Source organism: Myiozetetes cayanensis, unplaced genomic scaffold (assembly GCF_022539395.1).
Source record: "Myiozetetes cayanensis isolate MyiCay16 unplaced genomic scaffold, myiCay2020 scf4, whole genome shotgun sequence".
Taxonomy (NCBI): Eukaryota; Metazoa; Chordata; class Aves; order Passeriformes; family Tyrannidae; genus Myiozetetes; species Myiozetetes cayanensis.
Genome location: NW_026087631.1, coordinates 60,568,580 through 60,580,794, shown reverse-complemented (window position 1 = coordinate 60,580,794; position 12,215 = coordinate 60,568,580).

Genomic DNA, 12,215 nt, shown 5'->3' with positions numbered 1-12,215 from the left:
TGCATATCTTGGCTTTCTTCTTTCATTCCATTTCAGTCAAAGAGGGCCTTCAGACAAGGATAACCTAGCAGACATGAGTAGTGGAAAGCATTAAACTGATAGGACTTAAGAAGGAAGCTGCTTAAAAGGGAGGACTTGGAAATTTTTTCATAATGGCATAAGGATTGAACAATGACAAAAGTGGCTCTTCTATCCCAGAATAGATGCTAAGGTATTTAGTTTTAACCATTTCATTTGCTCCACTGCTTGTTTTGGAAAGACATACTTTCACTTTTATGCCATTTTATGGTAAAATACAAAACCTTTGTCTCCTGGAAAGATCATCTCTTTCCCCAGATCTAGTGCCATATATTGGTGTCAGGGAGCACTACTTGGATGGCTTGTCTGCCTAAAAGCTTATGGTGTCTGTGTCTCAGCAGTCTAACAGCCTGTTTTTGTAGTATGCTCCCAATTTTTCAGAAAGTTGCCAGCATTTTTCATTTGGGCTTGGTATTGCAAATTGAACAAGAATATATTTCATCACATTCTACTACTGTGGTTTTGTTTGTTTGTTTGTTTTGTTTTTGTTGTTTTGTTTCGTTTGTTTAAATAGCCAGGGGTTACAGTCCCGCTTTGTGGGAAGACTCCTGACTTGCACGTGGTGTGAAGTTGGGAGGTGTTTGCCCTGTGCTTTCTTGCTACGTGTCCAGGAGTATACTTTGTTAAATTCCATTTCAAGGCAACATATTTTGGAATTATTGTGTTTGAGGTTTCTGTGAAGCTTCTTGAATTACTCGTTTGTAGCAGTGCTGCAGGGTGTAAATCATAACTAATTTTCCAGACTTTTTTTCCAATGAAGCAACACTCAAAAATTTAAAATAGTATTTTTAGATGCAAAAAACATCTCCTAGTAATCCAATTTCATGCCTTATGACTTTAAAAGTTAACTTTTATTTTGGATTATTCAGGTCTAATGGGAGTTCTTATTTTCTACCATGTAATCTGAATCTCAGTATTTTGCTTCTGAGTTAAATATAATTATCTGTTTTGTTATACCAACTTTAACTGATTTTACAATAGGGAATTCAGGTGCAAGTGCTCAAAGCAAAGAGAAAACCCAGAAATATGATGTCATCATACATACATGTTAGAGTTACATTTCAGTATTTTACCACTAATATCTATGGACAATTCTGATAGACAAGAAATTCACATTTTGCAAAAAGGTCACCCTGTTCTTTTATTATTTATACCATGTTCAGAGGCAATATTGGCCAAAATTAATGTCATTGCTAAAAGAAAATTTTTTTCACAAGAAGTGACATGTTTTAGGGAAGTATGTTTAACATCAAACATCACTGCTAAATACATGTCCCCTTTAACTCAGATCTTATGACAGGTTAGCTTTAACTTAACCCTGTTTTGTATTAAAATATATTTCTCTGTAAAAGCAGTGACAGTTACTGTTCTGGTATGCTGTGGTCAAAAGAGAAAACTGTAAAATTAGCAAGAGGCGATTGAAAGAGGCCACTGTGTATTTGGGTGGACTGTTCTAAATCATCAATAAATATCCTTTTATGCAACAGGAAAAAGTTCAGAGAGAGAATGCATTTGGTTTCAAGTGGGTAAAACCTAGGTTACAGATAGAAAGATCTTTGCAAGGACGATTTATCTGATGATTGCAAGACTAAATGAAAGCTCATGGTGGTTTAAGATTATACTGGGGAGAAGTGGTCGTAGGAAGCCAGCCCTTGTGAAGTGCTAAAACTCCATCCATTTTCATTGTACACACCCAAAGTGCTAAGACCTGCTGCTAGCATCATCATTAAGGTTAGGATTTCCAGGCAAAGCTATGGAAATCCAGTTCACATCATCCAAGACATTTGCAGTGAAGCAGCTTTGCTGGGAGGCAGGAGGTGGTCCACCAGCTGGTGGAGGAGCCAGTGCACCCAAGTGCCTCCCCCTGTTGGGTTGTACCAGGGTCAGGGCACAACTCATGCATGAATGCCAACACTGTTCGAGCATCTTGGCTGGGTTTTAGAAAGAAAACAGAAGCCCGATGAGAGCTGCCTGCTGGAGGGAGGGAGCAAAGTCAGGCTCTATTTGAAGCTCTGACATGGGCGGATGCCACAGCTCTGGAGAGGGGACAAGAATTTGGGCCACGCTCCTGCAATTAGCATTTCCAGCTCCAAGTGGCTCCTGCTCTACATGTGCTTTCTTGGATGGCCCTTCTGAGTGGTCTAACTCTGCGTGTGCTCAGTGAGGGGAGGCTTAGCACCCAGCTCTGGGTTTTGAATTTCACAGAAGGAGCCAGATGCTTAGGGGCCAGGTATTTGGTGCCTAATCTGCGGGGGTTAACTCTCTTATTGGATCTACCTGCAATAATTTGACCTCGAGGATTGCAGCTCCAATTAGATGGAGTAGGAAATGGAAAACTGGGCAGCCCCCTTGCATGAATTTTTAAGTAGTTATGTATATAGGTCCACAGCAATTCTTTGTGCAGGCATGCGTGGGGATTCCTGTGATAAGCCATTAGTAAGCTGTATGTGCCAAGCAAGAGGTTTTGCTTTGGAATGTCAGAGGCAAATTCAATGGTATGCTGCAACCTCCCATTCCCTGCTGGAAATGTTTTCTTAATTTGCCCCTAATTCCGATCCAACTAAGAACTGTGTTTTAGAGAGGAGAAGTAAATGCTTTTAAAATTAGTTCCTTTTTTAAAACTTCACTAATGAGTCTTGAGTTGTGATTATCTGCTCCTTTATATTCTGAAAATGAAATTAATGAGACTTTTTCCCTGGAGCTGAGGATTGGGCTGACAGAATGTGACTTTAATAGGGGGGAAAGAACAACTAAGTCTTCACATCACCATGTGGCTTTCTGCTCATCCACCCACACCTGGAGGCAACTGCAGGAATAAGAGTCAGTCAAATCATTCCTCATCTCTGTACTTGGCAGAGCACTGTTTTCTGCCTGCTACTGGGGCTGCTAATTTTGGGATTTCTATAAGTGCCCTCTCAAAGTGAAGGGAGAGTGTGGCCTGAGGCCTTTTCCAAGGTTGGTAGTCAACAGAAACAAAATTCCTGCTCCATTGCTGGGAGGAAGAAAGGTAGGTTTTGCTGCAGGAATCCCATGTGTGCACGAAGAATGGTGATGGGGTCCCATTCCCATTAGAAAGTCAAGCAGCCATGTGGTGGCTTTTTAACACACTTTGGGGTATTATATCCCACTGATGCTGCCCCACTCAGAAACCCCTCAACCCCTCACTTGGGGTTGATACTTGGTGTGGAGACACTGCCTGAGTGCTGGGGCATTCAGCCAGCCTGGTTTGGTCACCCCAGACTGCTTAGGGACCACTCACCCAGGGGCTGCTAGTCGCAGTGAGCACTGTATTGAACCTGGGACCATGGTGTTGCCTAGTGACTGCCAAAATGATGGCTGGCCCTGGGCTGGGTACCTGCCATGTTGCTGTTGGTGTACCTGGACAAATGAGCGGCAAAGGACCATCATCGAGGGATGTTTAGCCTGCACCAGAGGGTTGGCTGGACACAGAGGGCACACATAGGCTGGACAATGCTGTGCAGGCCCCACCCTCAGGATCACAGCGCTGAGCTGTGGGAACCACCCCCGTGACACCACTCACTCAGCTGTGACATGTGATACTGGCCCATGGCCATGCACAGGGCCCTGTGCAAGGGGCAGATGACTCCCTCTGGAATCAGGCATGAACTGATCAGGGCTACAGCACATCAAAAGCAGGGTTGTCCTGTGGAGGGCTATCTTGGGACACTTGCAGGTCCCCCAGTATCAATGAAGGCTGGGGGATGAATGAACCAAGAGCAGCCCTGATGAGATGGACTTGGTGCTACTGGTGGATGAGAGGCTGATATGAGCTGGCAGTGTGTGCCTGCAGCCCAGAAAGCCAGCCACATCCCGGGCTGCATCCAAAGCAGTGTGAGCAGCAGGTTGAGGGAGGTGATTCTACCCTTCAGCTCTGGTAAGACCCCACTTGAAGCACTGTACTCAGCTCCGGGATTCCCAACACAAGACAGACACAGACCTGTTACTGTGAGTCTGGAGGCTATGAAAATGATCAGAGGGCTGGAGCACCTCTCCTATGAAGACAGGCTAAGAGCATTGAGGTTGTTTAGCCTGGAGAAGAGAAGGTTCAGGGAAGATTTTATTGCAGCCTTCCAGTACTTGAAGGGTGTCTATAAGAAAGACAGGAACAAACTTTTTAACAGGACCTGTTGTGATAGAACAAGAGGTAATGGTTTTAAACTGACAGATGTTTGATTTAGGTTAGATATAAGAAAGAAGTTTTTTACAAAGAGAGTGGTAAAACACTGGCACAAGTTGCCACATTGTTGGTGGATGCCCTATCTCTGGAAACATCCTTTCTTACGTCTGGTGCTGATAAGGGTAGATCCTGTTTGAACACACATCGTGCTCAATGCATGATGCCAAGGTTGCATCAGGCAGTTCCAGTGGCACTCTTGGGCTGGACAGCCTCTTTCCCAAGCTTTTGACAATTCAAAGATTAAAGAGGGAATTTGAGTTTCCAAGAGTGGAATCCAGACAGAATTTTCACCACTGTTTTAACAAGGAACAGAGAGATTTTCCTGACTGAGAGATTTGACTTGACGAATGTAGATGCTACCATTATTATTTCTACTTCCAAAATTAGAAATGCTGTCAATTTGCAGCATGTATTTTTCAGGGCAAATGTGGTAAAATAACTTAAGGGACTCACAAGCTTAGCTTAATGTAAAGCAGTATTTAGTTAAATATTTGAAATGTACTGGCATGAACATTTTCTAGAAACTATTTTAAGGTTTGTGCATGTGATATAGTGGATACCACAGGAGTTTCTGTTTGTGACCTTCCGACCCCAAACAAAGAAGGAGTGTGTGAGGCTATGTCAGACTTGAGCACAATGAGTTGTTTGATTTGTTTTGTTAGCGAGATTGCCTGGGTGTCATTAGCTGCACTCTAGGGCTATAAAACGCCTGGGTGTCTTTTTGAGCTGAAGTCTCTGAGACACTGCTTCAGGTGAGGTCATGTCATACCAAAATATAACAGCATTACTACATACTTGGCATTATTTTCCACCTCTCTTGTTGTACCTCCTAATATTTTCTTCAGTTGAGTGAGTGCTATTTGTGAAGTTCAGCACAATAATTTTCAGATTATATCTACACTGTTCAGTGCAGATACATATCCAGAGTTACTTGGTCTACTGTGGTTTCTAATAACCTATGTATATATATTATTATTTTATATATATGTTATTTTTTATATATATACGTATCTGCATCAACATTCGATTTATAGACCAGACCTAATTATTCAGAAAGGGCTTTGCACCACGAGGTTCAGCTTTTCAGCATACCCAGCAGGTCTTTTTTTGGTACTCTATTCACTATATTAAACTCTTTCCTCCATTTTACATTTTCTTGCATTTACCACTATTGTTTTCATCTGGTGCTCTCTTTGGTTGCCAGGTTCCCTTATAAGGCTTACTACCCTTTCTCAGGCTTGGTGGCCCTGAAAGACCTGTTTTCACATCCTAGTGGTGGCACCTTGCTCTTCTTTGGTCCTTGCCCTATTAGAACCTTATATCATATTTTTGTAATAAACTGTGCACTCACTTATGCCTCTATAAGAGTTAAAATTCATGGGGTATCTACTGTTAATAGTTTTCTATGTCACTCCTACTCTGACTTTAAGCCATTTTAAAATCCAGAATAGAGATTTATTTCCACTCAGTGAGTAATTAATCTTTAATAAGAAGTGGGATGGGTTTTTTTTTTCACTGCCTTATGTCTTCTGTGCTTTTACTTTTCCAAGCAAAACATGCAAGAAACAAATGAAGAGGCAGGTAGTGGCATCTTCCTTGGTTTTGCTTCCCCCTGACCATTCCCCTTTCCTTCCCTGTCTGCTGTGCTATAGCAAACTTCAGGCTAATGAATAATTTGGGGAGTGACAGAAGGAGCCATGTATTTTGCTTAGTCATTTACCAAATTGTAAAAATGTAAGGGTAAGAAGCCTGGAAGGAAGTTTTTACACCTTGAACAGAAGCTTGTTGTCTGTCCTAGGAGCTGGGTTACTCTGGTTGCCTCTGAGGTGCCCTCAACACTTGCTCTCCCCAAAGGTTGGACCTGCCCATTAAGGACAAACAGTCAAAGGGCTTCACTGAGTTAACTGGGTCAACCTCATATGCTCTAAGGGATGTATCCTTGTGGGTTTTATTTCAGTGCTGTCCCATCTTTGATCAGTAGAATTGTGAAATTAAAGATCTTTTTTTTTTTCATTTTAGTGTCATTGCTTAAATCATACTTGTCAAACCCAATCTCCTTCTATGACAGGGTAACCCACTGAGATGATCTAGGAAAGCTAGTAGATGTAAACTATTTGGACTTAAGCAAAGCTTTCAATACAGTGTCTCACAGTTCCCTTCTGGACAAAAGGTCCAGCACACAGCTGAAAGACCATGTTACATAATGGGTGATCAACCAGCTCACAGGTCAGGCACAAAAGTTATGGTGAACTGGATAACATAAGGCTGGTGACCGGTCACTAGTGGGGTTCTGCAGGGCTCCATTCTCATCCCAGTTCTCTTCAACGTTTCCATTAATGACTTGGATGAAGAACTCAAAGGATACTACATATGTTTGCTGACAACACCAAACTGAGAGGAGCTGTTGACATCCTCCAGGGCAGAGAGATCCTCAAGAGAAACCTTGATGAATTAGAGAGATGGTTAATCACCAACTGTATGGAATTTAACAAGGACAAGTGTTGGATTCTGCACCCAGGATGCTCTAGTTGTGTGTATAGATTAGGGAATGAGATGCTAGAGAGCAGTGCTGTGGAAAGGGACCTGGGGGTCCTGGTCAGTGAGTCAGCAGTGCCCTGAAAGCCAGGAGGGCCAACCATGTCCTGGGGGACATCAGGCAAAGCCTTGACAGCCAGAGGGAGGGAGGGGATTGTCCTGCTCTGCTCTGCACTGTGGCAGCCTCATCTTGAGTCCTGTGTGCAGTTTTGGCTGCCACAATATAAGAAAAGACATTAAGCTCTTAGAGGGTGTCCAGAGGAGGGCAACACTGATGATGAAGGACCTTGGGAGAAAGCTGTATGAAGAGCTGCTGAGCTTTCTTGGTCTGTTCAGCCTGGAGAAGAAGAGACAGAGGGGAGACCTCATTGGAGTTACTTTCTTGTGAGGGGAAGTGGAGGGCCAAGTACTGACCTCTTTTCTCTTGTTACCAGTGACAGGACTCAAAGAAATGTCATGAGGCTGAGTCAGCAGAGGTTTAGCTGGATATCAGCTTTTCACCCAGAGGGTGGTTGGGCACTGGAACAGGCTCCCTGGGGAAGTGGTCACAGCACCAAGGCTGACAGTGTTCAAGAAGCATTTGGAGAAATCTCTCAGGTACATGCTGTGATTTTTGGGGTGTCCTGCGCAGGGTCAGGAGTTGAACTTGATGATCCTCATGGGTCCCTTTCAGCTTACCATATTCTATGAATCTATGACCATAATGAAGCCACTATATTAATAGAAGCCTTTCATTATCCTCAGACACAGAAGGATATGAATGCAGAATGGACAGAAGAGACTGGTTGTGTCACTGAGTTCTATATTCCACATGGTTGGGGAACCACATCTGAGGTGATTTTTTAGTCCATTTGTCTCAACTTATCAGAGACCACAAAGCACACACCCAGTACTGAACTCAGATCCGGTAACAGTACAAAATCAGTACCACGTTCAAATGCCTTGGTCTGTATTATTTTTTTGATGTGAATAATCTCCAGTAATTGAAAGACTGAAGGGAAAAGAATAAACATGTCCAATTTTATAAAAAAGGGGAAAGCTGTTCTTTCTTATAACTACAGGCAGACATCAGAAGCCCCAAATGAATGTCATTATACACAATATAAACCAAAGATGATCAAGGAGTTGAAGGTAGTATCTTCCTTCTACTCTCCTCACTGTCAGCATATCAGCAAAGTAACCACATATGGGCTCATGATCAAAGCTTAAAATGATTCTGATGTTTTCCAAAAATGAATATATTTATATTTCCGGGGGGGTTTTTTTGTTTGTTTTACTTTGGGTTTTTTGTCTCTGCTACCACAATGAGCAGTTGTAGCACAGACGATAGGAAATAAAGAATAGAAGGATTTTTAATTCTTTTTCCAGACATTTTTGGAGGATATCACAGAAATTCCTGTGACTTTTACTGATTTTTTTATATAACCAGGGAACTATTTTTTTTTTTTTAGCTTTCACAATATGGATACTTTTCACTGTCATGCAGTGTCTGAAATCTTCACTCACTCTTTCACCTCATATGTTAGACCAGTGACTCTTTATGTAACATCTGGAGGATTATTTATTTAGAGATGCTCTTACTTATTCATGTGTAAAGCATCAGTGGAATGCTCTCCATTCAAAACCAAAACTTCTGATAGTTTAGAGTTTATGGTACAACTCATAATATATTTATTGAGCTGCTATTTACATTTATTTCCTGAAGTTGCAGAATGATAGCTATATAAATCTTGCTTCAGAAGGTTGAAGTGCATCATAGAAACAATTGCATAAACTCTTTTGCAAATGTTTTGTTCTTGAACTGTTTCCCTTGTTCATCTCATTTTCAAAAGGTAAAAGATTTACAAGTTTGGAAAACAAGGATCTTACAAGTTTGTGAAAACACAGCCTGACCACCAAAGATATTTGCTGACCTATTTCCTACCATCATGTTAAGTGGTTATTGTGATGTTAAGGAATGCTTTAAATCTTTTTTGCCAACATAAAATCATACGAACTGTACTTATTTGCAGCAGATTTGATGTTGACCTATTGTGTAAATTGAAAACTTAACATAAAAGCCTCAGTAATGACACTGGTCCAGAAATACTGCAAAAAAGGAAAGAATCTCTTTAGCTTCAGTGAGGTTTCGATTAGGACCTGTATCCGTTCCAGTCTTCAGAAAAAAACATAAAACCATTGGTAACAACCTTTGGACTATTGATCCATGGCAGTAGATGAGATATTTTGAAACAAAATTCAGGAAATAATCCAACTGTTATACTGAATTCCTATAGAAGGTGTATATATCAAAGATAATTTACACTGATTTACAATGATTTTTTTTTTTTAATATTAACTTTCAGCCCTGGTTGTCAGAATGTGTGCAGAGTTTTAGGATGGAGCCAGTATACGTGACAGTAAAAAGTTGCTTGCATTTCAGAACACTGATAAGTGCTGTGGCTTTGAGATACTAATTCTGAGGCCTAAGTCCAGATGTTTTTGGAGTATGAAGAAGGGAAGCCTTTTGACTTTATTTTTGTAAGAATACTGGCAAAAAAAAATGGCAGAGTAGTAAAAATGAAAATTTCTGTTTTTCTGATAGTCAGAAATACAATTTAAATTAGATTTAGATTTTTACATTGAAAAGGAGATAAGGATTCTGCACTCTATCTCTGAGCAGCTCCCTTCATTACAGGGGGTAAAATCATGGCAAAAGACCACAAAATCAGAACTAAAAGATAACATAAACTGAGGACAGCCTCAGGGAATCAATTTCCTGATTCCAAAAAAGTCTAACTTATTCACAGAAGAGACTGAGAACTGAGTCTTACTTGAGGCAATTGTGTTGATCCAGTCAGTAAATGTTTGTTTGCAAAGGATAAGATTTTTTTTCTCATTATGGCTTCAACTGGTTCTGGGTAACACCAGGTACATGCAAAAACTTGTTCATAATGATCTGCAGCTATTACAGGGACACCTAGGACCCAGCTTTGGGCTGGAAGCAGACAGAACACAATTACAGAGGTACAGCAGTGGGTTGATGTGAACCTTCTCTAGCATGTCAGTCTGATGCTACTGAAAGTCAGGGATGGTTAGCTGTGGAGCAGCAGCATCCTTGTGTGCTTGGACTGAGCAAGCATAACTGGTACTACACTTCACATTAGGCTATACCAGTGTGAATCAATGGCAGTTTTGTATTTTGTTGCTAATAGTGGAGATTCCTAAAGTCCAAGAAGCCTAGGCCTGAGGATGCTATCCCTTAGAGCCTCCCAAAATCTTTTTGACTTAAAAAGATAGAAAAGGAGACACCTAGATTATTTGGAAAGTAAAACAATGAGATTCTTTTCCCCTTAAACTGTGAAGGATTTAATTTGTCTAAAGAAATCTCCTGTTAATAGTCCTTCAGATGCCACAGTTAATACCTTTATGTTTTTGGAAAAGGAAGACAACTCAGTTCTCTGACTGGACTAGACATTTCTGCTATCATTAAAATCTGATTCTGTTTCTGAAAGCAAAGCAAGATGAGCAAACCAAAGAGGGAGAAACAAGTGTGAAATTACAAACACAGACTCTGAGTTTCTGACTCTCAGAGAAACAAAGCTACAGTCACTACAAAACTTGGCAAACTTGCTCGTTCCCTCAACACATCTTTTAGCTTCCTCTGAAGACACCATGTGCTTCATAAGACACACTGTGAGCCATCTAAATTGGACTTTTCTGAGGCAAATGCTGAAAAATGAGACAGAGCAAAGGGAAACAAGGTGTGAGGGAGGTGTGCCAAGCAAGGGGTAGGTAGGGGAAAAGTAGCAACAGGAAAGAAGGACACCTGAGTTAAGGTTTGGTGCTCTCTCAATGCTTATGGAAGATGTAATGCCCAAAGGTGCCTCTTACTGCTATTCAAAGATTGTTTAAAGAAGTTATGTGTTCTGGCACAGTTTCAGACTTTTTTGATCACCAGAACTCCTTCTTTTGCAATGTTGCTAAAGAGGTATGGTTTGAATAGTCAGTAATTTCATTCATCATTAATTACTTCCAGTTACTTCCTTTTGGGCTTACTGGTTTCTTGCCCCATTCTCACATGTTTTTCCTAACATTTTTTAATGCAGCTCTTGGATAGCATTGTCAGACCATTATGTTAGATTATTTCAGTCTTTCTCACTCTTACTGACCTTTACAAACAGGGCCTTGTAACAGTCTTAGTTAGGTCCTTATAGGATCTGATTGAAGTTTGTATGAAATCAGTCAGCACTGGTGGTTTGTCAGATACAAAGAGTTTATTTGTGAGAGTTATTTTGTATCCTGAGGCTCTCTTGTCTCTAATGTCTAATGTTCTGTCTTCCTGACATCTTCTTGGACAAGACAAGATTTTTGGTGCTTTCTTTCTTTGAAGATGTTAGCAGCATATTGCCTAATCTCTAGCAGCAGATGCTTGTCTGGGCTGAAAACTCAAAAACCTTGATGAGGCTGTGTTGCATTTTAGTGACCTTGTTTTCTATCATGGTGAAGCTCAAACATTCCCAACTAGTTTGATGTGCAGACTCTCTTCAGCTGTAGTGTCTCTGTGTGTTCGTCATGTCTCTTGTTCGATAGCCATGTCCACCTCATTCCAGAGTGAATGGTTTCATTCACATGGCAAATCATATAAACATTATTAAAGGTTGCTTGTCAAAGGTTTTAAACCTAGTGACAGTCTGGTTTGTGTTACGGACCCAGCTTGTTATCCTGTCTCCTCTTGATTTGTCTATATGAGAATTTTCAGTTCTTCAGTTTTACATCACTCCCAAACTCTTCCATAGGTTGGTCTTCTTTCCACACTCCATTTAATCAGACATCTTTCATATGTTTCACTTTTATGTGGCATTACTCTTTCTACTTTTTAAGCATGGTTCTGTAGCTAGCCTTCTCTGCCAGAAACAAAAGAAAATTGATGAACACAAAAAGTACTTTAGAAGAGCGTGCACTCTGAAGCCTGCCTTTTGCTGGACTCCTCTGCTGGCAGATACAGAATGAAACACTATAAATGTTTTCCAAAAGTTCTCTGTTTTGTGGAGACTTTAACTTGGTGGTGGTCATAATGGGAGGAGAGAGTAGCTGGAGGTATGTTTAATTGTAGCCCCATTTTTCCCCACATACGATATTTGGTTTGTAAAGGGGGGGTTGTCTTTTCACCTCCAACTAATGATCAATTACCTATCAGCAATTGCCAAAAATCTGCCTTATTCTCTGTTCTGTGTCTGTACTTAAGGATAACAAGAGCTTCTCTGCGTGTGTTCCGGACTGAAGTGCAGTGTACAGATATGGAGGTAGCTTTGCATGTTCTACCCCAGGTACCAAAAGGCATCAAAAGACTGCTTTGAGTTAATTAACCCACTTGCTGTTGGTTTGGGCAGAAGAAAGAAATCTCATTTATTTTTTTTCTCAC